The 27,539-nt window shown below is 40.6% G+C and overlaps 1 long non-coding RNA gene across 1 annotated transcript; it reads left to right on the top strand.

The window, feature by feature from the left end:
* The first annotated feature begins 539 nt into the window (after positions 1-539).
* On the top strand, positions 540-20,729 carry LOC108309291. The gene is made up of 3 exons (XR_001827273.2): positions 540-550; positions 715-719; positions 20,637-20,729. It is a non-coding gene; the product is annotated as an uncharacterized LOC108309291 (long non-coding RNA).
* Positions 20,730-27,539: the final 6,810 nt, after the last annotated feature.

The following is a 27,539-nucleotide window of genomic DNA, read 5'->3' as shown; positions in this document are numbered from 1 at the left end:
ACTGCTGATAAGAAAATAGCTAGCATGCCCATTTGTTCTGAGTGTCCATTGAGTGAAAATGAAAGAAACAAAGCTTGGAAGTGTTAGCTTTTGTGTTATTGAATAGTCAGAGATGAGAAGAGTATAAAATGTGCAAATTGTAAAGTCCAGGCGAGCATAAAGGCATTAGAAAGGGAAAGATGAGTATGGGCTTTTAGTAAACTGGAAACTATTAGTCTCAGAAGGCTGATTAAAACGTGGATAAGCAAGTGTGATAGGAAACTGAAAATATCTATTACCTTTCTCTTGTGAACTGAAATCCTCTTCCCCAGCCAGGATCAGAGCCAGCCAAACTGTATAATCTTTCTGTTTTCCTTTTCCTGGTTCAATTTCTGCTGGACTCTGACTCTCAGCCAACGTAATTCAAAAGGTCCCTGCGTTCAGTAGCAGGTTTGGCTGCCAACTTCTATCTCCACATCTTCAAAATCAAGGTAGAATTTTACACTGCCAAGTGCACCAGGCAAAAAGCAGAATGACTCTTTGATTTCTTTCTTTTTTTTTCTTTAAGACAGTATCTCATTCTGTTGCACAGGCTTGAATACAGTGGCATGATCATGGCTCACTGCAGCCTCAACCTCCTGGGCTCAAGCAATCCTCCCACCTCAGCCTCCCTAGTAGCTGGGACTACAGGCATATGCCACCATGCCTGGCTAAATTTTATTTATTTATTTGGAGATGAGGTCTTTCTATATTGCCCAGGCTTGTCTCAAACTCTTGAGCTCAAGCAATCCTCCCTTCTTAGCCTCCCAACCTGTTGGGATGACAGATGTGAGCCACCATGCCCAGCCCCTTTGATTTCTTAGAAGAAACAGTATGTATGTAGCTCCCCATGTGTGCAAAGAAGTTTGTGGTGTGCTTTATAAAATGCAGAGAACTCTAAGTCAGTGCTTAATCTCAAGGTAAAAAAGGCTCAGAATCTGTAATAATTTAAGGGACTATGGATATGTAAAAGGAGATGGCCCTGAGCATCATATGGCAACATTTATCCCTTAAGGATTGTTGAGGAAAAAGCAGTTACTCTGTGAGATGAAGCTGAGACAGTAGTGGGTGGGGTTGTTAAGAGTAAATGAATAAGTGTACACAAAAGCACTTAGAACATTCTCCTGCACACGGGGTGTGTTCAGTAAATGTGAGCAATTATTGGCTTCAAGCAGTGCTACCTAATCTGCCTAGCGATAAAAATCACCTGGGAGGGCTTGTTAAATTTGAAGGTTTCCAGACCTCTCTCTGAAGATTCTATTTGGGTTGGCCTAAAAAAGTGTGGGGGAGATGAAATGTTTATGTTCAGCAAGTATCCTGGAATTCTTCACATTTCTCTAGCTTAGAAAATACCACCTGAAAACAATGGTTCTCAGATTTTCGGTATTTCAGAGACCTCTGGGTGTCCTGCTGATAGGGGTCTGGAAAATAGTGAATCATCTACATATTAACAAAAGTTCAAGATACTTCTGAAGCTGGGAGAGTTGCAAAGGGGCTTTATCCCATTTCTTTAAAAGGTCCCTTAAAGAGATCCACTGGAGTCTTATTTTGTTTTGTTTTCAAGACAGAGTCTTGCTCTGTCACCAAGGCTGGAGCACAGTGGTGTGATCTTGGCTCATTGCAACCTCCACCTCCTGGGTTCAAGCAATTCTCCTGCCTCAGCCTCCCGAGTAGCTGGAATTACAGGAGTGTGCCACCAAGCCCAGCTAATTTTTGTATTGTTAGTGGAGAAACGGTTTCGACATGTTGCCCCAGCTGGTCTTGAACTCCTGACCTCATGATGCACCTGCCTCGGCCTCCCAAAGTGCTGGGATTATAGGAGTGAGCCACCACACCCAGCCTCCACTGCCTTTTTATACACTATTTCCAAACTTTGGTTTTTGGTCCAAATATCAAAATTTTGGATGGAAAAGGAGACAGGTAGGTATCTTCAAATTCAGATTCCCAGGCTTGTCCTGCTGAGACCTTTAATCAGTAGATTTGGGGTGGGGCCTGAGCATCTGCATAGTTTAAATTTTTCAGGATATTATGTTAAGCATCCTGCTTTGGGAACCCTTAGACTGTACCACGAGGAAGACAGCTGGGTTGTATTAAGATACCTTGGGAAAGAATGTGTCCATTCAGAACAGGATTGGTCCCTGGAGAAATACAGAGGGATAGTTGAGAGTGGCAGGAGGCAGCCAAATGCCTAAGCAGAGAGGAGTGGGTCCCGGCAAAACCCCACTTCCAAGCCGAAGACAGTTTGAAGCCCAAAAGCCAAGCTATAAGTTAAACTGGGATTGACAACTTTTCTTCCTGTTTGATGTGCTTTCCTCTGATTGACCCTACCCTTCACCTATTTTACACATACCTACCCTTTCCTAGCTGGTTTTCTATACTGTTGTGTCCATCTTTTCATGGTGTCTTTGCTTTAACCTTTTTTGTATATGCACAAACCAATCAGCATGCACTTTCCATTCTGAGTGCATAAAAGACCCCCGACCCAGGCAGTCTTGGGTTACTGCATCCTCCACCTCCAGGTTTCAAGTGATTCTTTTGCCTCAGCCTCCCAAGTAGCTAGGGTTACAGGTGCCCACCACCACACTCAGCTAATTTTTGTATTTTTAGTAGAGATGGGTTTTCACCATGTTGGTCAGGCTGGTCTCGAACTCCTGACCTCAGGTGATCCTCCTGCCTTGGCCTCCCAAAGTGCTAGGATTACAGGCATGAGCCACCATGCCCAGTTCCAACTAATTTTTTAATTTTTAATATTCTTGTAGAGATAGGGTCTTACAATGTTGCTAAGGCTGGTCTCAAACTCCTGGGTTCAAGTGATCCTCCCTGCTCAATTTCCCAAAGTGTTGGGATTACAGGTGAGAGCTACCATGCTTGGCCCCAAAACATTTCTTGGGGGTTATTTGTATCAAGAAATAAGCTGGCTGGGTGCTATGGCTCATGCCTGTAATCCCAGCACTTTGGGAGGCTGAGTTGGGAGGATTGCTTAAGGCAGGAGTTTGAGACCAGAGACCAGCCTGAGAAGCATAGTTGAGACCCTATCTCTACAAAAAAAATGAAATTTTAGCCAGATGTGGTAGTTCATACCTATAGTTCCAGTTACTTGGGAGGCTGAGGCAGGAGGATATCCCTTGGTCCCAGGAGTTGGAGGCCGCAGTAAATTATAATCACATCACTGCACTCCAGTCTGGGCAACAAAGTGAGAATATGTTTCCAAAAAAAAAAAAAAAAAGCAAGCATTAATATCTCATATACAGCTTCTGACATGACATAAAATATACACATCATGTCAGGAAAGAAGTTACATTTGTAGATATAGAACAATTCTCAAAGTACCATCACAACAGGAAGGAGATGGTGGTAGGGATGGTTGGCCCTAGACATAAGCAGTAAGAAGATACACTGATACAGTGAATTTAAAAGCAGTAATCAAACTCACAACAAATTTGTGTGTTTCTTTTAAAAATCATCATATGCTAGCAATCCTAAATAATCTTGATAAAATATGCCTCCCTAAAAACCCCAGTTCTTAACAGTTGCTGTGATAACTGGGTTTACTGTTGAATAAGCTTCAAATGAGCACATTTTAATTTCTTATTCTTTATTTTTATTTTTACTTATTTATTTTTAGAGACAAGGTCTTGCTCTCTGGTCCAGGCTGGACTACAGCCTTAAACTCCTGGGTTCAAGTGATCCTCCCATGTCAACCTCCCGAGTAGCTGGGACTACAGGTCTGAGTCACCACATCTGGCTAATTAAATTTTTTTTTTTTTTTTTTTTTTTTGGTAGAGATAGGGTTTTGATATGTTATCCAGGCTGGGTTGGAACACCTTGCCTCAAGTGACATGTTGGGATTACAGGCATGAGGCACTGTGTTCAACCTAATTACTTATCCTTTAATAAACATTGCATCCTAGCTGGAAATTAACCTGGTACAGTTGCAGGTATACAGCCAGTCATACAGTGGACTCTTCTATGTGTATTCATTCACAGAAGATGCTCATGAAGGTGCAGCATTTTTTGGAGGCTTTTTCCAAGTGCTGTGGCACTGCATATTCTTGCGTTTCACAGTAGTCTTGGAATTAATAATGGCAGTATGGGATTGCAAAGATAAGAAACAGTCTGAATTACTTTATTTATGTATTTATTGGCCTTTAATAGTCATAGAAAGAAAGAAAAAATAAATAAAAAGAATAAATAAATTATTTATTTATTTAGAGATGAAGTTTCACTCTTGTCACCCAGGCTGTAGTGCAGCAGTGCCATATCGGCTCACTGCAACCTCCACTTCCCTGGTTCAAGCGATTCTCCTGCCTCCGCCTCCAGAGTAGCTGGGATGACAGGCACTACCACTCCCGGCTAATTTTTTGTAGAGACAGGTTTGGCCAGGCTGATCTTGAACTCCTGACCTCAGGTGATCAGTCTGTCTCGGCTTCCCAACGTGCTGGGATTACAGGCGTGAGTCATGGCTCCTCAACCCCCTGAGTTACTTTAATCTGTCATTCTAAGTGGCCTCTTGGTGTTTCTATTTGTGTTTAAAATCCAAAAGAGTGAAAAAAAAAAGAGACATATAATATTTTTGTTTGGTAAATGCAGATTTTATTTCATACATGAAATATTTTATTGGATTTGAATAGTATATTTTAAATTGAAATTTATTCTTTAATTTTAATAAATTGCTTTGAAATTAAAGAACAAATGAAATGATTATTATTGTGAATTATTTCATGACTATTGCTTTTTGGAGTATAGATGAATGAGGTGTTAAAAATGATGCACTCTGATTGTCAAATATGCTAGGAATATTAGGTGCACTGCTGATCCCTTAAAAGATCACCGTTGGCTTCAATTAAAAGAGAACACATTAATTAAGATAGAGAGAAAATAGATTTTATAACCAACTTTTCATCTCCCTCCACTCCCGTAATAATTCAGGAAAAATTGAGTAACTTATTAAAATCTCTGAATATGTTTTATTCCCTCTGAGGGAACTTCAAGGAACAGAGGAGTTTGTTCCTTGAATGTTTCACATTTCAAAATTTATATCTGTTCAATGGCAATTTGAGGAAAAGTTGTCTTTTATTTTTTATTAAAAAATTTTTTTTCGACACAGGGTCTCATTTTGTTGCCCAGGCTGGAGTGTAGTGGTACAATCACAGCTTGCTGCAGCTTTGACCTCCTGGTCTCAAGGGATCCTCCTGCCTCAGCCTCCTGAATAATTGGGACTACAGGTGTGCACCACCATGCCCAGTTAATGTTTTAAATTTATTTTTTTATTTTTTGTACAGATGGGAGAGGGTCTCACTTTGTGACCCAGGCTGGTCTCAAACTCCTGGCTTTCAAGCAATCCTCCCACCTTGGGCTCCCAGAGCGCTGGGATTATAGGCATGAGCTTGGCCTAGACAAATTGTCTTTTAAACATGGTAAACATGTTCATGGGTATTTAAAATTTATTGATTATCTATCATCTTGTGACAAAAAGGTTCCTAATAATTTTTAAAATAAGGAAACAATGTTTTGCATTTAGTGTTGTAACTTAGGAAGTAGCCTTAGATACTGTCATCATGTTTAAACAGTCAAATGTTTTGGGGTTATGTATGCGTGGCAGCACTTAATGAAAATTGCCATAGTGAAAGTGCTTTTCGAAATTTGTTCAGTAAGTTACTTGTGAATTATTGGATCTTCCGGAGACCAAGGGTGTTGTCTCAGATTGGTCAAGTTCTCATTCCCTAGGTGCAGCTTGACCTCTGGGGCACATGCTCTTGCAGTCATTGGCAGGGATCACCTGCACGATTTAGTTTCCTCTTCTCCCCTTCCCTCTCCCTCTCCTCTTTCCCTTCCTCACCCCTCTGCGTTTTTGTCCATCTCTTCCTGGTTTTACTTTCATGCCAAAAACTTACAGTTAAATTCCCTTGAGTTACATTTGCAAAATTAATTTGTGTATCATCCAACTCCACAGTATTTGGCAAGTCATGGTGTTTTGGCTTCCATCTTCATTTCGTTTGCATTAAAACAGATTAAAATAATCCAAGGAATACAGAACGTGGGATTAAGATAAATGCATGCTACACAGTTGGGAATTTGTTATGCGCATTTTTTTTTTTTTTTGCAAATAAATCTGACCTTAAAAGGTAATTGCTTTAGGACCTTGAAAAAATCAGGGATAAAGGATTTCTCTTAGGCAGCATACTTTTGATTCTCTAGGGTTAACAAAGAGAAGCGCTTTCAGAACACCAAGGTCAATGATAAGTTAAAGAGTTTTGCTACATTCCCCTTTGTTTTCTACCCAAAACATATTAAGCAATATCTGGATATTACCCTCATTGGTTTTCAGGCATCTACAAATGAGATAGTTCTTTATAAAATCTCTGAATAGCCCTGGACTCATGTTTACTTGGTCAGAGGTATATACAAAGGAATTGGCCTGCAGCACACAGCTGAACTCGGTGGCCTTGAGTGAGTATCTACTTTATAAGGTGGGGGTGTTCTGCCCTCTACTATCACCCCTGGAATAAAAAGTTTAGGTGAGAAGACACTAGTCATCACTTCATCCTCCCTGGAGGCATGCTCACTGGGCCGATTTTCTCTAATAACTTTCCTAACTGGAGAGGGTGCATGCACACGTTTTAAATTAAGAGAAGATTCCTACAGGCAAACAACACGTTCTCCCCTTGTTGCAATATTTGTCTTCTGGGAAAGGACATTCAGAGCCTTGTGGTAAGTTGCTTAATAGTGGTCATGGTCTGTCAATCTCATTTTTTCCCTCTAAGAGAGAGGGACAAAATAACTGACTGGTGAATCTCAGGGTCCCTGGGCTTATATGGGGAAATTAGGTGGAAGGTCTCCCAGGACAACAATGTTTTATTCTGGAATCAAAAATTGGCTTTCCAGGGCAGGGATTTTGAGGGGAGTCCGTGATTCTTAGGGAAGTCCTTGGCTGGGCTCCTTATTCCTTTAAAAGGGGCAGCAGTCTTTTTTTTTTTTTGACAGAGTGCCACTCTATTGCCCAGGCTGGAGTGCAGTGACACGATGTAGGCTCACTGCAACCTCCATCTCCCAGGTTCAAGTGAATCTCTTGCCTCAGCCTCCTTATTAGCTGGGACTACAGGCAAGCACCACCATGCCCAACTATTTTTTTGTGTGTGGGTATTTTTAGTAGAGACAGGGTTTCACGATGTTGGCCAGGTTGGTCTCAAACTCCTGACTTCAAATGATCCTCCCAAAGTGCTGGGATTACAAGTATGAACCACTGTGCCTGACCTAGCACAGAGTTTTCTTGTTTGTACATTTTATCATTTTTTAAAAATGCTTCTCTGACTTCTAAAATCATTTTTAGAAATTCTTTTGCAGCATTCCAGAAGCTAAGGCTTGCTCTGCAAATTATATTAAAAGTAGTTCTTAATTCTTATGTGAAATTTATATGCCATTTTCCAGTTTCATTTTTCAGAATTTTAAATAAAACAGATAAACACCAAGGACACAAGGGCAGTACAAATGGTCCCGACTTTCAGTGTTCAACTTACAACTTTCTGACTTTAGGATGGTGCAAAAGCAATATGCATTTGGTAGAAACCTTCCTTTTAAAAATTTTGGGCCAAGTGCAGTTTCTCATGCTTTTAATCCCAGTACTTTGGGAGGCTGAGGCTGTAGGAATGCTTGAGCTCAGGAGTTCGAGACCAGCCTGGGCAAACATAGTGAGACCCCATTTCCATAAAAAATTAAAAAATTAGTCGGGTGTGGTGATGCTCATCTGTGGTCCTAGCTACTCAGGAGGCTAAGGTGGGAGGATCGCTTGAAGCCCAGGTGGTTGAGGCCGCAGTGAACTATGATTGTACCACTACACTTCAGCCTGAGCGACAGAGTGAGACTGGGTCTCGAAATTTTCTTTTAAAGGAATCTTTCCCTAGGTTAGTGTTACTAGCAATAAGTAATGTGATATTCTTTTTCAATACTGGACAGCAGCATTGAACTGTAGCTCCCAATCAGCCAAGTAATGAGGGCAGTAAACAACTGATACTCTACAGTGTACTATGTGGCCTTTTTTAGATATTGTGTTTTGTGTTTTTACATCTCCTTATGTCTACAAAATACCCACCTTGTCTCCTGCTTCAGGTGAAAAGAGGAAGGCAATTATCATTGAAAAAAAACTCATGATAAGGTGGGACACGGTGGCTCATGCTTGTAATCCCAGCTACTACGGAAGCCGAAATGGAAGGATCACTTGAAGCCTGGAGTTCGAAACCAGCCTGGGAGACACAGCAAGAGCCTGTCTCTAAAAACCCCCAAAACAAAAACAAACAAAAAAACCTCAAGGTAATTGCCCATCATGAAGCACAGTGTTAGCAAGCTAGTAATGTCCATTGCATGTGAATTAGGACTGTTGCAATCAACAATCTCAATCATCTTTTTTTTTTTAATAGAGACGGGGTTTCTCCATGTTGGTTAGGCTGGTCTCAAACTCCCGACCTCAGGTGATCTAATATCTTTTTTAGTCATAGCCTTGCTCCGTTGCCCAGGCTGGAGTGCAACGGTTTCATCTCCACTTACCACAACCTCCGCCTCCTGGGTTCAAGCGATTCTCCTGCCTCAGCCTCCAGAGTAGCTGAGATTACAGGTGCGCATCACCATGCCCAGCTATTTTTTTGCATTTTTAGTAGAGACAGGGTTTCATTATGTTGGCCAGGCTGCTCTTGAACTCTTGACCTTGTGATCCACCTGCCGTGGCCTCCCGAAGTGCTGGGATTACAGGCGTGAACCACCACACTCGGCCAATCTCCATCATCTTAAGGGATAAGAAGGGAATGAGTGATTGAAAATGTTTACAGCAAGTCATGGATAGTTCCAACGCTTCAAAAGACATCATAATTTTTATAATAATGTGAAGGTCATTAGTGAGGCAGCAAGTGCTGACTGAAGATGTCAAATTTTTAAAGGAAGAACTGTGTCTTAGTCCATTTTCTGTTGCTTATAAATGAATACATGAAACTTGGAAATTTATAAGAAATGAAATTTATTCTTACAGCCTGGAGTCTGCAAAGTCCAAGTTTGATGGGCTGCATGTTGTAAGGGCCTTCTTGCTGGTGGGGACTCTCTGTAGAGTTCCAAGGTGGTGCAAGGCATCCCGTAGTAAGGAGGCTGAACATGCTTAGATTTCTCTTCCTTTTCTTATAAAGCCACCAGTCCCACTCCCATGATAGCCCATTAATCCATTAACCTGTGAATGAATTAATCCACTTACGAGGGCAGAGCTCTCATGACCCAATCACCTCTTAAAGGTTGATGTGGTTTGGCTGTGTCCCCATCCAAATCTCATCTTGAATTCTCACACATTGTGGGAGAGACCCAGTAGGAGGAGATTAAATCATGGGGGCAGGTCTTTCCCATGCTGTTCTCATGATAGCAAATAAGCCTCATGAGATCCGACATCTTTAAAAAGGGGAGTTTCCCTGCATAAGCTATCTTCTCTTGTCTGCCATCATGTGAGACATGCCTTCCACCTTCCACCATGATTGTGAGGCCTCCCCAGCATGTGGAATTGTAAATCCATGAAATCTCTTTCTTTCATAAATTGCCCAGTCACAGGTATGTCTTTATCAGCAGCATGAAAATGGACTAATACAAAGACCCCGCCTTTCAGTATTGCTGCATTGAGCATTAAGTTTTGACAAGAGTTTTAGAGGGAACAAACATTCAAACCATGGCAAGCCTCATAGGATAATTGCAAATGATAAATATTTGCCAGAACAAATATTTAACGTCAGTGAAATGAGCTTGTTTTGGAAGTGTGTGCTGAGCATACATATATTCATGAAGAGTTCAAGACAATGCTAGGATTCAAGGCGTTCAAAGATTATCTCACACCACTTTTGGTTAGAAATGTTGCAAGATTCAAATAAAGCTTTCCTGATCTACCATTTAAAGAACTCTAGAGCATTCAAGAATGTGAGCGAATGTATGTTTCCCATTTATTATTTCCGTAACAAAGCCTGTATGACATCAAAATCGTGTGAGGACTGGTTTTTGAACTGGTTTTAGTCCACGGGCAAGAGAATATTGTAGGCAAAACAACATTGCATTCAGATTCTTCTGATACCAGCTAATGCTCTGGGGCCTGCACAGCATATGGGTAACATAACATCCTGATGTAAATGTTGTGTATTTGCCACCAAACAAAACTGTGCTAATTCAACCAATGGACCAGAGCACAAGAGCTGAGTTCAAAGCATGCTGTTTACACCAGATGTTTGCACAGGCTGTTGAAGTGACTGAATCTAGTCAAATGTTCCTAGAGTTTTGGAAAGGTTCTAACACTCCAAGTGCTATCTAGAACATGGCTGCAGCATGCATAAATTTAATTTGGAAGAAAGCTTGGAAGATATACGTGAACACATTCAAAGGCTTTAGCAAAGACTCTGCTCTTGACGGAATTGTAACAGTGTATTAGTGCTTGGGAAACAGCTAGAACTGACGTCGACGGGAAGGTTGAGCTTGCAGGCCTTGAGGCTGAAGAAGGTGTCAATGGGGAGCTGATCAAACTGGAGTAAGAAAGAAGTAAAGAACTGAGGCAGAGGAAGAAGTTTTACCCAAGGCCTCAAGAAAGTGCACAGCAATGAAGCTGCAGAGGTGTTTGCTATGATTAGCAGTGGTGTACAGATGTTACAAGAAAACACCGCATGTTCTCACTCATAAGTGGGTGTTGAACAACGAGAACACATAGACACAGGGAGAGGAACATCACATTCTGGGGCCTGTTGGGGAGATGGTGGGGACTAGGGGAGGGATATCAGGGGGTGGGGGATTGGAGAGGGCTAACATTGGGAGAAATACTTAATGTAGATGACGGGGGATAGATGCAGCAAACCACCATGGCACGTGTATACTTATGTAACAAACCTGCATGTTCTACACATGTACCCCAAAACTTAAAGTATAATAAATAAATAAATAAAATAAAATAAATGAAAAAAAAGGAAGAGAAATGGGTGTATCGAAAAGACACATGCACTCATGTTCATTGCAGTGCTCTTCACAATAGCAAAGACATGGAATCAACCTTGGCACTCATCAATAGTGGTTTGGATAAAGAAAACGTGGTACATATGCACCATAGAATACCGTGCAGCCTTAAAAAGAATGAAATCTTGTCCTTTGCAGCAACATGGATGGAGCTGGAGGCCATTATCTGAGTGAACCAATTCAATAATAGAAAACCAAATAGCAGATGTTTTCACTGATAAGTGGGAGCTGAACATCGAATACACATGAATGTAAAGGTGGGAACAATAGACACTGGGGACTGCTAGACAGGGGAGGGAGGGAGGGGAGCGGAGCAGAGGCTGAAAAACTCCCTGTTAGGTACTATCCTCACTGCCTTGGTGACAGAATTGTTGGAATCCCAAGCCTCAGCATCATGCAATATATCCATGTAACAAACCTGCATATGTACCCTTTAATTTTTTTTTTTTTTTTTGAGACAGGGTCTCACTCTGTCACCCAGGCTGGAGTGCATTGGCATGATCTTGGTTCACTGCAACCTCTGCCTCCCAGGTTCAAGCGATTCTCCTGCCTCAGCCTCTGAGTATCTGGGACTACAGGTGTGCACCACATGCCTAACTAATTTTTTGTATTTTTAATAGAGATGGGGTTTCACCATGTTGGCCAGGCTGGTCTCGAACTCTTGGCCTCAAGTGATCCACCCACCTTGGCCTCCCAAAGTGTTGGGATTACAGGCATGAGCCACTGTGCCTGGCCAGTACCCTTTAATCTGTAATAGAAGTTGAAATCGTAAAACAGACAAAAAAAGAGAAATGGATGCCAATTATGAGAGATTGGCAAGAGTTTCACAGGCAGATGCAGTATGCTCTTGCTTGCTCTAGGGGAATATATAATGAAAAGAAGAAACAAACTCTACAGTCAAAATTCAATATCTTCCTGAACATTATGACTGCTAAACCATCAAGTGTTGACGTTCCAGTGCCTTCTACAGGTCGAGCATCCCTAACCCGAAAGTCCAAAATGAAAACCTTTGAGTGCTGACATGATGCCACCGTGGAAAATCCCACACTTGACTTCCTTTAATAATTTCACAAAATCATAAAAATATGGTATATAATTACCTTCAGTTTATGTGTATTATGTGCATATAAAACAAATAAATTTTGTGTCTGGACTTGGGTCCCATCTCCAAGATCTCTCATTATGTGTATGAAAATATTCCAAAAATCCAAAAAAAAAAATCTGAAATACTTCTGGTCCCAAGCATTTCAGATAAGGGATACTCAACATATACCAGCTATTCTCTCTGGAGCCTCATTAGAAGAGTTAGAAATTGACAACTCTGTGGCTGTGACATCCCTTCATTCAGCAATTAATTTCAGTTCAGTGCTTCACACATTCTTCAGGTCCAGTGTACTTTCAGTTGTCTACATGAATGGTGAGGACCTATACAACTGCTCTATTTTTCACAGTTTGGTATTCAGTAAATTACATGAGATATTCAATACTTTATTATAAAATAGGCATGGTGTTAGATGATTTTGTCCGACTGTAGGTTAATATAAGTATTCTGAGCACATTTAAGGTAGGCTAGGCTAAGCTATGATGTTCAAGAGGTTACGTGTATTTAATGCATTTCTGACTTACAACATTTTTCATTTATGATGGGTTCATCGGGATGGAACCCCATCAGAAATGGAAGAGCATCTGTACTAGAATATGGCTGAGGCTTGCCCAGCTTTTTCTTGTTTTTAATTTAGTGGAATTATATTGATTTCAAAGGCTTTGCACTTGAGCATATTGAAATACCCTTAATTGAAAGAGAAAGATATCTACTTTATTTGAGTAAATGTATGGTAATGTACTGGCTGAAGTCTTCTGCTTGTCAAATACAATAAAAATTACTTACAATGTCTGGTTGTATGAAAGAAATACTTTAAGTGAAAGAGTTTTTACATTTGAAGAGGCTGTGTGGGCAGAGAAATTGAGCTCATTTTTACTTTTCTTTTTTTGAGATATAGTCTTGCTCTGTTGCCCAGGCAGAGGGCAGTGGTGTAATTGTAGCTCACTGCAGCCTCAACCTTCTAGGCTCCAGCGATCCTCCTTCCTCAGCCTCCTTGAATAGCTGAAACTACAAGTACACATCACCACACCTGGCTTATTTTTAACTTATTTTATAGAGATGGGATCTCACTATGTTGCCCAGGCTGATCTCAAACTCCTGGACTCCAGCCATCCCCCTGCCTTAGGCTCCCAAATCATTGGGAGTAGTTACAGGACACCTTGCCTGGCCCATTTTTACTTTATTTTAAATTGAGATTTTTCTATAGTGCTTAGATTTTTTTTTTCAAAAAAAGACTATATCATTATTCCTATAAGGGAAGCCCTGCTTTAGATACTGTTAATAAATTATAACATCATTAATAGCAACAATTTGACCCCAGGTAGTAAGGAGAATGATTCTGAAATACTAGGTAGTGGTAGACCTTTGAATAGTAATTTTATAAAACTTGAGAAAATTGAAACTAAACATGTCAGTTTAATGAAAGTTTGCGAGCTAATCTTTTTTGTTAGTTTACATATACCTCTTAAATACTTTTGTTTACGTTTTAAAAATTATTTTATTTATTTATTATTAGGTAGGTTCTCACTTTGTTATTCAGGCTAGAGTGTAGTGGTGCAATCATAGCTCACTGTAGCCTTTAATTCTGACCTCAAGCGACCCTCCTGCCTTGCCCCGCAAAGTGCTGGGATTACAGGCGTGAGACACCACACCAGGCCTTATTTAGGTTTTAACTTGTTGTCATTTCATTTTAGTTAGAAGCATTTATTCACTTCAGCTTGATGGAAATTATTCCTATTGTTAAGCACGTTGGTTTATTTTTGTGTGGCTCCATAGTAATAATGGAACCACACAAAATCAAACACTTACTAGATTCCAGGCCTTGTGTTTGCTGCATGCTTTATGAGGATTTTCTTATTCAGTCCTTCAACAGCTTCATGCAATAGGAATTAGGACTATCATCTCTGTTTTGTAGATGAAAACACAGGGGTGGAATCCATATTCTGTAATTCAAGAACTTCCACTCTTATCCACTATGCTAAATTTATTTTAAGTAAAATTAAAGAGTCAATAAATAAAATAGGGAATAAAGGTTTTTTGTTATAGAAAATTTCAAGAGTTAAAGAATTATACTGAAAAAAATAATTATCCTGTATACCCTCATGTACACATGTCCTATCTTGCATATGTAGATGAATCTCTGTATCCTCTGTCTTCTGCCCTATAACTATTGTAAAGCAAGCCCCAGACATCACATTATTTCATTAAAGTGATTTTGTTCTTTGAGTCAGGATCTTACTCTGTTGCCCAGGCTGGAGGGCATTGGCATTAACATGGCTCACTGGTAGCCTCAAGTGATCCTCCCACCTGAGCCTTCTGAGTCCACTGCTGGGACTACAGTCACCTGCCACCACCCCCAACTATTTTTCTTTTTTTTTTAAATAGAAGCAAGTTCTTATTATGTTACCCAGGCTGATCTCAAACTCCCGAACTTTAGTGATCCTGTCACGTTGGTTTCTCAAAGTGCTGGGATTACATTTGTGAGCCACCGAGCCCTGTCACTGATCCACTTTTTTTTGAAACAGAGTCCCACTCTGTCACCCAGGCTGGAGTGTGGTGGTATGATCTCAGCTCACTGCAACCTCTGCCTCTCGCTTCAAGTGGTTTTCCTGTCTCAGCCTCTCAACTAGCTGGGACTACAGACGCCCATCATCATGCCTGGCTAATTTTTGTATTTTTAGTAAAGACTGGGTTTCACCATACTGGCCAGGCTGGTCTTGAACTCCTGACCTCAAATGATTCGCCTGCCTTGGCCTCCCAAATTGTTGGGATTACAGGTGTGAGCCACTGTGCCAGACCTAATTCACTTCTATAGCGCTGCAGATAGAATTGATCCTGTGACTTATTTCCTGAATGCTGTATTTATACATTACTTTTGTGCTTAAATTTGCTGTGCTTTAAGTGGGAATCAAGATGCATTAAGCAAATTCTGTTCTCAGGAAACTTAAAATCTTACTTTGGGAGGCCAAGGTGGGAGGATCACTTGAGGCCAGGAGTTTGAGATTTGCTGGGGCAACATAGTAAGAACCTGTCCCTACAAAAAATATTTAAAAATAATAAATAAAATAAACTTAAAATCTAATGGTAGGGATAAAATATGTACATAAATATTCCTAATAATGCGATACATGTCAAGGTCATGTATAGATAAGTTTAGAAGAGAATTCAAGTATCTACATTTGTGAATGACTTCTCTGTTAAATGTTTTGAGCTCATAAATGTGTTATTTTAGTGCTTCAATACACACCTTAAAAGACAGATATTAACCCCAGTTATCAATGATGAAGTTGAGGCTCAGGCAGGAGGTGGCAACTGAATAGGCCTGAGGGCTAGGGAGGATTTGCGGAGCTAGTGAGTTGGGCACCCCAAGTGAGGGGAATAGCTGTGGAATGGCACTGAAAACACCCAGGTCTAGGAAGCAGAGAAACATCCCAGTGCAGGGTCATGGAATAGTGAATGGAAAGGTCAGAGGAATACTTTAAGGCTTCTACTTTGTAAGGAAAGACACTGAGTGGCTGGGTATGTATTGTCATGTGTATGTTGAATGAGGAAAATACATTGGAGACAAACACAGAGGCAGTTGTGTGATTTCTACAAAGGATCTGCTTATCAGTGAAACATCAATAGATCCTGAGTGATGTGAGTGTCTTGGAGAGGTCATGACCTTAGAAAGCTAAATAAAAAATAAAATAAAAAGCATTAAATAAATAAATGCAAGCACAAATCACAAATCTCTGATTTTTGAGACCAGACTGAGCAAGACCTTGTCTCTACAAAATATTTTTTAAATTAGCTGAGCGTGGTGGCATGTATCTGTAGTCCCAGCTACTCTGGAGGCTGAGATGAGAGGATCTCTTGAGCCCAGGAGTTTGAGGCTGCAGTGGGCTGTGATCACACCGTGGCACTCCAGCCTGGGCAACAGAGAGAGTCCCTGTTTCTTTAAAACAAAACAAACAAACAAACAAAAAACAGAAAAGAAAAGAAATAATACATCTTCTTGTGGTCTGAGTCAGCCAATGAGAACACAACCGTGGAAAGATCTTGGAGTCAGAAAAAAGTCATAGAATTCTAGGAGTACAGCATTCATTGTCCTCTACTGTCCTGTGCTAATGCAGACCCAGCCATTCTTTGTATGCCTCGATTTCCAAAAAGTCTTTTAGTGCTATCTTCTCTTAAGAATGCATCTTGATTTTATAATGGAAGTTGGCTCTCAACAGCATTTTTCTTTTGTACTTTAAAGCTTAAGACACAAAGAAAAGCATGCATAAATAATCTGTCAAATCTAGGGATACCTCTGTATATACTTCCAAGTCTCTTCCTCTCCGTAAATTTTTTGTTAGAAATTTATAGCAGTCAATTATATATCCCTGGCACCTACCACATCCTTTCGTTTTCATAGGCATGTTTGACTTAAATACTCTCTGCCATCACTTATTCTTCCACCTCCAAACTCATTTGTTTTGAGTTTGCTATTGTATTTTCACTTTTTATTTATTTTCATTTTTGAGATGGCATCTTGCTCTGTCTTCCAGGGTGAAGTGCAGTGCAGTGATCACGTCTTACCGCAGCCTGGAACTCCTGGGCTCAAGTCATTCTCCTGCCTCAGCCTCCTGAGTAGCTGGGACTATAGGCACTCACCGTCACACCTGGCTAATTAAAAAAAATTGTTTTGCAGAGACAGGATCTTGCTATGTTGCCCAGGCTGGTCTCAAATTCCTAGCTTCAAGTGATCTTCCTCCTTGGCCTCCAAAACTGCTGGAATAGTAACAGGAGTGAGCCACGGTGCCTGGCCTCTGTTTTCATTGAGAACTCTCTTTTAGGTCTAGTATTATCAGCTGCATCATAAAAAAAGTCCAGAAAAACAAAAACAACATATTAAAACTTAGGTCAAGGTTTCTTTGATTTTCTTCCTTTTTTTTTTTTTTTTTTTTTTAATATAGAGTCTTGCTCTGTCACCCAGGCTGGAGTGCAATGGCACAATCTCGGCTCACTGCAACCTCCATCTCCAGGTTTCAAGCGATTCTCCCACCTCAGCCTCCTGAGTCGCTGGGATTACAGGCACCTGCATCATGCTGGGCTAATTTTTGTATTTTTGTAGAGATGGGGTTTCACTATGTTGTTGGCCAGGCTGATCTTGAACTTCTGACCTCAGGTGATCTGCCCGCTTCAGCATCCCAGATTGCTGGGATTACAGGCGTGAGCCACCATGCTCAGCCTCTTTGATATTTTTATGTGATTGATTTCTTGCTGACCTTCATTGGCCACAGACACATTTACATTTGTTAATGGTTCTGGGGCTAATAATCTCACTTTAAAGAACAACATAAGTTGTTTAGATGACATGTGATTATAGGAAAGGACTGATCAAGCCAGGAAATGAGGATCCCCAATCAATGATTTAGTCACTTACTGTGGCCTAAAGTGAAATCAATTAAGTCCTTCCTGAATAATTTTTTTTTTCTTTCTTTTTTTTTTTTTTTTTTAAATATTTACAGGGCCTTTTTTTTTTTTTTTCCCAGGCTGGAGTACAGTGGTGTGATCACGGTTCACTGTACCCTTGACTTCCCAGGCTCAAGATCCTCCTTTATTGATATGGCTTGGCCGTGTCCACACCTGTCTCAACTTAAATTTTTTCTCCGCAAATTCCCATGTTTTATAGGAGAGAGCCAGGGGTAGGTAATTGAATTATGTGGGGGGGCTGGTTTTTCCCGTGCTAGTCTCATGACAGTGAATAAGTCTCAGGAGATCTGACGGGTTTTCTGCTTTAGTCTCTTCCTTATTTTCTCTTGCAACTACTGTGTAAGAAGTGCCTTTCACCTCCCACCATGATTCTGAGGCCTCCCCAGCCATGTGAAACCGTTAAGTCCAATTAAACCTCTTTTGTTCCCAGTTTCGGATATATCTAACAGTAGCATGAAAATGAATTGATACACATATCAACCTCCTTAGTAGCTAGGACTACAGGCATGTGCCATCATGCCTGGCTAAATTAAAACTTTTTTTGTTGGGATGGGATCTTGCTATGTTGTACAGGCTGGTCTGGAACTCCTGAACTCAAGTAATTCTCCTGCCTCAGCCTCCCAAATGCTGGGATCACAGAGCGAGCCATTGTACCTAGTCTTCCTTGTGTAATTCTTAGTGTAAATCTGGAATAATCCATATCAATCTTATGGAAAAATAAGGAAGAAAATTGGTATGTATTTGAAAGAGACAAAATAATTAGATACCTTCGATTCAGCTGTTATACTTTTAGCAGAAATAATATTTACTTTTAGAATGCTTAATTTTCTTAAAAACCCAAACACAAAGACTTGAAAATCCTTTTCTACATAATTTTTTTATCTTGAAATTTACTGTCTCTTGAGAGAAGAGATGGTTTCCGAATTTTTTCTTGCATCACAATCTGCCAACCACAGAGAAATTAAGTGATGCTTAAGAAACTAAGTATGATCTATATTTATTTTCAGCATAATATTTTACTGATTTTTTTCACCGTCTATAAAATATCTATGCTGACTATGTCTAAAAATCTTTTTAAAGCTGCCTAATTGTGTGATTTCTGGTTGGTACTCTCAATCCATTTGCAAACATTCATCACCATTTAGTTCAAATGGAATGTCCTTGAATTACTTGACCCATCAAAAGGCTTCATCTTCTTTTGGCTGTTTAAGTGATGAATACTGATCTCTGAAATGACTGTTTATACTTTAATTTTTTCATTAGTCTTTTTACGTAAGAAGGAAAAGCTGTATCTTCAAAATATATGATTTGATCAAGTATTAAGGAGATCACAAGTGTTTCCTACGAGGGCTTACTGTATATATTACGATGATGTAAAATGCATAACTGGCTCGCTCAGTTATTTGTGGTGGTAATAGACAATATATTTAACAACCTGAAGGGCATGGGTGCCAACCAAACAGAACAAGACATTGGTCTTAGTGCTAGAGAAGATTGCTGGATCATGAGGAGGGCGCTCCTGGGAAGGGGGGCAGCGTAGTTGTGGGGGATGGAAGTAAAATATTCAGAAAGCTGTGCTATGTTTCACTATTCTAACAATAGCATGGCTGTGCTAAAAAGACCCCACCACCTGTAAGTTCTGTTGTTTGAAGAACTGTGTCAAGGAAGCCAAGAGTATAAATTTCACCTGGATGCAGACCTGTTAACAGATACAGCAATTTCCAATACATTCTAATAAAGCCGCATGATGATGAAAGAAAAGAGCACAGACTTTGGGGTCAGCAAGGCTGAATTTGGATCCTTTCTTTATTCCTTAATATCTGTGTGATCCTGGGAAAATTTCTTGTGCTCTACTAATGTCAGTTTCCTCCTCTACAAGAGGAGATAGCAATGCCCTCCCTTTAGGATTGCTGAATGGCTACAGGTGATATGGGTGAAGCTCCTGGAGTAGCACTGAGCCATAGGCAGGAGGGGCTAAGGGCAGCTGCCATCATTCCCTTTCTTTCTGTGAGTCCATTCTCTAAGCGTTGTTCTTTCCTTCTTGGAAAAACTTTTCTTGAGCTCTTTGTTTTCTGCTCCTGCCTTAAATGTTGGTGATCCTTGGAATTCCTTTCTGTGAGTGTCTTGTTCTCTTTCTCTCTTTATTCTCTCCAGCAGCCTCATCCACAACCATGACTTCTGCTATAACTTTAGGCATGATTTCCTAATCTGAATCATTGTTCGGATATTTCTCCTGAGCTCCAAATCCGGGTTCTTACTAGTGTTCTCTGCTTGACTATCGTTCAGCACCCCCAGACTCCACGTGTCTGGAATTGAATTCATGATTTTCCCTAGCACCACACTCTTCCTGCCTCTGCTACCTTAGTTGAAGTTAGCACCAGTCATATATGTTCTTAAGCTGGGAAGCTGGGGGTTACCTTTGAACATTAACTATCCCTTTCCTCTTTCCTTTTTCCTCTTTCTCCTCTCCTTCCTTTTCCTTTTCCCTTCCCTCCTTTCTCTGTCTCTTTTTCCTCCCTCCTTCTCTTCCTTCCTTCCTCCCTTCCTTCCTTCCTCCCTTCCTTCCTCCCTCGCTCCCTTCCTTACTTCCTCCCTTCCTTCCTTTCCTTCCTGATCTTGCTGTGTTGCTCAGGCTGGAGTACAGTGGTTTGATCTCAGCTCACTGCAGCCTCAACTTCCTGGGCCCAAGCAATCCTCCCACCTCGGTTTTCTGAGTAGCTGGGACTACAGGTATGTACCACTGCACCCAGATAATTTTTGCATTTTTAATAGAGATGCTGTTGCCCACACTGGTCTTGAACTCCTGGGCTCAAGCAATCCACCTGCGTCAATTTCCCAGAGTGCTGGGATTATAGGCATGAGTCACTATGCCCTGCCAATTACCACTTTTACATCCAAATATGTCATCTCTTCCTGTTAATTTTGCCTGGTAAATATCTTTTTATTCATATGGTCTTACTTCAGGTCTCCAATCTTTCTCCACTATTAACTTGACTTCATTGCTTATAGCATCAACTCCCTTCAGAATAGCCTATAAAAAGCCTAGAGAGGCTGGGCGCAGCGACTCAGGCCTGTAATCCCAGCACTTTGGGAGGTGGAGGCGGGGGGATCACTTGAGATCAGGAGTTGGAGACCAGTCTGGCCAACATGGCAAAACCCTTTCTCTAGTAAAAATACAAAAATTAGCCATGTGTGGTGGTGTATAGGGGTAGTCCCAGCTACTAGGGAGGCTGAGGAATGAGAATAGCCTGAACCCGGGAGGCAGAGGTTGCAGTGAGCTGAGATTGTGCCACTTCACTGTAGCGTGCGTGACAGAACAAGACTGTCAAAAAATAACAAAAGGCCTAGAGAATAATTCTTTTCTTCCTCATATTATTTTCTTTTTTAGTGGCAGGGTCTCACTCTGCCACCAGGCTGGAGTGCAGTAGCAATTGTAGCTCACTGTAGCCTCACACTCCTGGGCTCAAGTAACTTTTAAAAATTTGGCTAGCTAAAAATGGCTATTCATTGTAAAAAGGTGAAAAAAGTTACAGGTAAATAAAAATAAAAACTACCTATAATCCACCATACTAAAAATTTGGTACACATTTTTCAGATTATTTTAAACATATGCATAATATAATGCTGTGTAAGGTGAACTCTAGTAAATTTTGAATCCTTCTTGTGATGAGATTTAAAATAAGTTAAACTAGGATGTGAAGTTTTAACTTCACTGGGCAATTGATGGCATTTGTGCTAATGAATTGAAGTTAAATCATTGGTTGCTGACTGATATTTGGTTGATTGTATTTGAGAGACTGTCAGGCCAAATCACCTACCTTTGTTGGGGCTAAAAGGGTTTCTCCTAAAGGAAATAGATGTACCTGCTGTCAGTCATCCTAGGGAGCATTTAATCCTTGGAGCATGAAAGTTGGAGAACAAGCCTTGATAAGGCTGAAGGCTATTCTCTCACACCAGAAGTACTTTTTAGTAAACTCTGAGGAAGGGATTGAAGGAGCATTTCCAGGGAAGGAACAGATAAGTGTTACATGAAGGAGGCTGGGTGCAAACCAGCTTTCCCTGCATTCTTTTTTTTTTTTTTTTTTTCAGAGATAGGGTCTCCCTTTGTCTCCCAGGCTGGAGTGCAGTGGTGCAATCATATCTTATTAGAGGCCTGAACTCCTGGGCTCAAGTCATCCTCCTGCCTCTGCCTCCCAAGTAGCTAGAACCTCAGGCACGCACCACCACACCTGGATAATTTTTTCATTTTTTGGTTTTTGTAGAGACAATTTCTCACTACATTGCCCAGGCTGGTCTTAAACTCCTAGGCTCAAGTAACCCTCCCACCACAGCCTCCCAAACTACTGAGATTACAGGTGTGGGTCACCAAAGTCGACCTTGCAAACCAGACTTGTTAGGAACCAAGGATATACCCGGGCACGTGCGGTAGAAATTCTGAGTTACTCTGCTTGTAGTGCTCCCTTCTCAGTATTCTCAAAACCATGGCAAGACTCAATGGAAGTGACAGTCTGCTTCCTGCTGAACCAAGGAAGTAAGGGAAGAAGTCTGGTTGATACTTGAGACAAAATTAAATGACTAAGAAATGTAACTAGCGCATTAGAACACAGCTAAGATAACCAATGAGTAATCATAGTTGAAATGTATTAGGTGTCTTCTCAGTAACTTAAATTCAGTAGTAATTGACATTCTGCAGTAATAAAAATTAGTAGTGTCAATGTAGCAGACAATTGTCACCTTTTCAGCATCTATGGTACTTAATTTACTTGCATCTTAAAATTCTGTGTGCAGCAATAACTTATCCAAGTGACCTTTAAAAGGTGAAGTCTTCTTAAGGTATTTGTTTTTTACGTAGATAATAATCCTTTGAAAAAAGACAAGCCTTCCTAAACAATAGGTGGCTGTGAATATCTGTTTTATTTCATTGCTCTGAAGCTCTTCATTGTTGATGGTCATTCATGGTTTTGCAGAGCTGTGGGTGTTTCTGTGGTTGGTGGTGCCCCACACAACATTCCCATGTTGCCTTCAGTGATGATGTTGCTTTACTCTTGTTATATGACCTATTATCTTGTGGAGAAATTTGCAGTTCTACAATTTAAATCTATCTTCTTAGCCTGGCGCAGTGGCTCATGCCTGTAATCCCAGCACTTTGGGAGGCAGAGGTGGGTGGATCACTGGAGTGCAAGGGTTTGAGACCAGCCTGGCCAACATGGCAAAACCCTGGCTCTACTAAAAATAAAAAAATTAGCCGGGCATAGTGGTGTCCACCTGTAATTACAGCTACTTGTCAGGCTGAGGCCCTAGAATTGCTTGAACCCAGGTGGCAGAGGTTGCAGTGAACCGAGATCACATCACGGTATTCCAGCCTGAGTGGCAGAGCAAGACTCTTCTTCAAAACAAACAAACAAAAGCTATCTTGTTAATGTTTCCATGTTTTATTAGTGAAAATTAGATCTGAGATTTCCTGAGTCTCAAGAGACTTTCTGTGTACGAATTATTTTAACTTAATATCTTTGAAGACAGTAATTAACGTAGTATATTTAAGTTGCTAAGTTTTTTCTCCGCATATCCTGGATTTTTAAATGACACTGATTATTTGTATCACATGCTGGTTAGACCAAAAGAAGATGTTTCAAATTAATGTAAAACAAGTTCAGCCTTCCCATTCTTAAAGTTAGTTTTTCAAAAATGTCATATAAGTACGAATCTGTTATGTATGTTACCTTTGTTTCTTAAGAATAGTCTTTTCATAGCACTAAGACAAAAAGACTTTTCGATCTTTTCCTAAATATTTTGCATTCATTTATATGAAATGGGAATATTTTAGTTTTCATAGTATCAAGATTTGTAAGAACTTATAGCAAAATAATAATGTACACTAAGATAATTTCTGTTTCATAAATTGTTTTGTACTGATTGAAATTACTCCTGTTCATGTACACTAATATTTAAGTATTTGTCTTCTCCTAAGGTCCAAGATAACACGTTGTTTTTGCCAGTGGATCTCCAATTTTAGTGTGCATCCAAAATGCCTGGAAGATGCTGGGTCTCACCCTGAGATTCTGACTCAGTAGGTCTTGGGAGGGGCTGAGAATATGCCTTTGTAAAAAGTTCTTAGGTTATGCTGATGCTTCTGGCAGGGGACCCCACTTTAGAGTGATTAGTTTATTTTATTTTTGTTTTTTGGAGACAGAGGTTTGCTCTATCACCCAGGCTGGAGTGCAGTGGTGCCGTCTCAGCTGACTGCAACCTCTGCCTCAGCTGGGTTCAGGTTATTCTCGTACCTCAGCCTCCCAAATAGCTGGGTTTACAGATGCCTGCCACTACACCTGGCTAATATGTGTATTTTTAGTAGAAATGGGGTTTCACCATGTTGCCCAGGCTGGTCTCAAACTCCTGACCTCAAGTGATCTGCTCTCCTCAGCCTCCCAAAATGCTACGATTGCAGGTTTGAGCCACCACGCCAGTTGAGAACCATTAGTTTAAACATTCAGGAGGATGCTCTGGATAGGCTTGCCTGAATGCTGGAAAGTTTCTGCAACTAATAGACACAGACAGAGGATCCCTCATAGATGTTCTGATCCTAAGTGCTTAGGTCATATATCCCTATTTAATTTCATAACGCGTGGAATGCTGGCTCAGGTGATGGGGAGAGGGCTAAAGCTATAAGCCCCACTTCAGCTATGGGAGAGTACAGGCAGGTGTGGAAGAGTGTGTTAGTTTAGCTTTGTACAAATGGAATTGGAAGTTCAGGTGGAGCCATAATGAAGGCAAATAAAAACTAGGGACCAACACTCAGGAACAAGAACAGGACTGCAGAGAGAAAGGAAACTAACAACTTGTTGACTACATAATGACAGATGCCTTCATTGACTCATTGCATTTAATCCACACCAGTCTCCTGAGGGCAGGGAATAGTATTCTCATTTTTATAGTTGATGAAAGAGACTGAGATTCAGAAGGTTAAGTATCTTACTCAAGGACACTCCCAAATTGTAATTGTCTGCGCCTTAAATTAAACCCCAGCTGGTTTGTTTATAAACTTTCTATTGAATCTGTGGATGAGAGTTTGAGAAGGGAAGTTAGGCAGAGTGTAACATATTGCAAAGAGATCAAGTGGGATGAAAACTTGGAAAGGGACACTTAGATTTGCCATCTGAAATGAAAAGCTTTAGCATTTTGGTTATCAATGCAAGTCCCCCAACTGCAGAGGGCAAAGAAGGAGATATAGTAAGTGAAGACTTACTTTTGAAAAGGTTGACTTTGGCTGGGCATGGCTCATACCTGTAACCCCAGCACTTTGGGAGGCCGAGGTGGGAGGATCCCGTTGAGCTTAGGAGTTTGAGATCACCCTGGGCAATATAGTGAGACCTTGGCTCTACTAAAATTCCCCCCAAATTAGCCCGGTGGTATGGTACATGCCTGTGGTTCCAGCCAGTTGGCGGGCTGAGGTGGAAGGATCACCTGAGCCTGGGAGGTCGAGGCTGTAGTGAGCTATGATCACACCACTGCACTCCATCCTGAACGACAGTCTCACTCTGTCTCAAAGAGAGAAAGAGAGACTTTAAAAAGAAAAAAGCAGTAGAATGATACCTTGAGGATTAAGATCTTCCCTTACACAGGCACCCATGCAAATTGGTGGGTTGTTTATTCAGACACAGTCCATTAAAATGTTGCTTCAAGGTTTTGGATTACATCGAACTGATGTCTCTTGATAGATTTTTTTCCCATACCTGCATCTGTTGGAACACTTACAAACAAGCAGGGTATTCCGGTCTTGTCAGACTTCTCCTGCCAAATAGGTTTAATTATGTAACTGGGTGAGGTGTGCATTGCCTCTTACATAAGAACTGGTTTTTCTCTCATTTATCAAACTGGATTGGGCTACTTACTTCTCTCTTGCTTGTGTGCATGTGATCTGTGATGGAGAAGGTCCCAGTAAAGGCATTACTTAACAGACTTTCAGTTTTAGTTTAAGCTTTAGAGCCGATGAGCTCAGGTTCTTAAAATGCTTAACACGGAGAAAATCAACTCTATTATATTTAAGTGCTTGAAGTGTTTTGCTAGTGATCCAAAATAAATGAAATATTAAGTGATTGATTCATATGGGTTAATCCATTCACATAAAAGGCTGTGTAAAATATTATTCCAATCCTCCTATAAACTCATTATTTTATCTTTTTGTTTTGGAGTTACTATGGAGATAACTTATAAATGACTATAGATTTTTTTTTCTGCAGTATGACTACTAAGATTCTTAGTTGATTGATTACTGAACTCCCAAATATTTAACAGGTAGAGCTAAGAGAGTGAATACTATATTAAACCTGAACCTAATGTAGCTCAAATTCTTTTTTAGAATCAGGCAGGTTATAAAGTAATTAACACATTACCAAGATGCTAATCAGTATCTAAGGGAAATGAAATTGTTTCTGTCACATGAGTTCTCATAATTAAAATAGATTTTAGAAATGATTTATGGATTTTTCTTTTGTCTGAATAATATTCTAGCTACATTTTCAAAACTGCTAGAAATTCTCCCTGAGGATTAGTATAAAAGTGTATGTGAATCTATGCTTTTATTTAATTAAAAAAATATATATATATATTAGAGAGAGAGAGAGAGAGAGAGAGAGACAGGGTCTCGCTGTGACATCCAGGCTGGAGTGCAGTGATGTAATAGCAGCTCACTGCAGCTTTGACCTCCTGGCCTCAGGCAATCCTCCCACCTCAGCCCCTCAGGTAGCTGGGACTGCTGGTGTGCACCATCACACTCAGCTTTTTTTTTTTTAATTATTCTTTTTCTTCTTGAGCAAGTTGTTCCAATACTCGGCTACTTTTAAAAAATGTTTTGTAGCGATACGGGTCTCACTGTGTTGCCCAGGCTGGCCTCAAACTCCTGAGCTCAAGCAATCCTCCTGCTGCGGCCTCCCAAAGTGCTTGGATTACAGGTGTGTGAGACTGCATCCAGCTAAGCTGTGTTCTTTTTATTGTTTACCAACATAAGAACTCAAGAGTAGACAGACACTCAGACTTCCCCCAAAGTCAACCCTGCACATAGGTAAATTTTAACAGCTATCTGTACAAGATTATAGGACTATCTGCAGCTTCTAATGTTTTTCCCCTTTGGTCCATTTGTAAGCCAGTGGTGACACCATCCTTTTCCCTCTAAATCACCTGAAAGAACTCCAAAATATTAGACCATTGCTTTGGGTTACATATTAAACAGGTAAATGATCCCCTGGACCACTTGAACCTACTGCTAAAATATATATTTGGTACCATGATCTCTCTGGTTTCAGTTTCCTCATCTGTAAAATGGGGATAATAGTATTCACCTAATAGAATTTTTAAAAGCCATTATTTGTAATATGAAATAGAGACAGGGTCTCCTTGTGTTGTCCAGGCTGGTCTCGAACTCCTGGGCTCAAGCAATCCTTCTACCTCGGCCTCCCAAAGTGCTGGGATTACTGGCATAATCATGCCCAGCCTAGAGCTGTCATGAAGAGTAATGTAATACATGTAAAGCCCTTAGAACAATGTGTACCATAGAGTAGTCTGCCAATTGAAGTGATACATTTATTCCCTAAGAGGGAAGAGAGAATAAGCCATCTTCTGAGAAGCTATCAGTGAAGAGTGACAGAAAAGTGGAGGGGATTGAAAGTGGGTGAATTTGGCAGTTCAGAGTCAGATTTGATGGCATTTGGGCAAAGGAAGCCACCCAGGAGGGGTGCACCATGACTGAAATCGATCCTGTCTGCATAGGAGGGCACTTCCCATGGACTTTGTGTCTTTCAGTGTGTGGTCAGAGGAACACAGGGTCAATCCATATTTGCCTTCAGCCCACTGTCATCTCTGAGCCCAAGCCCCAGCCTTTGAAAGATGCTGCTTTCTTCCACTCAAGATGCAGGGTCCATCTAACATTAAAAATGATGCTACTTTTTTTTTTTTT

Source organism: Cebus imitator, unplaced genomic scaffold (assembly GCF_001604975.1).
Source record: "Cebus imitator isolate Cc_AM_T3 unplaced genomic scaffold, Cebus_imitator-1.0 Scaffold92, whole genome shotgun sequence".
Classification (NCBI taxonomy): domain Eukaryota; kingdom Metazoa; phylum Chordata; class Mammalia; order Primates; family Cebidae; genus Cebus; species Cebus imitator.
This window is presented reverse-complemented; position numbering and strand designations above follow the sequence as displayed.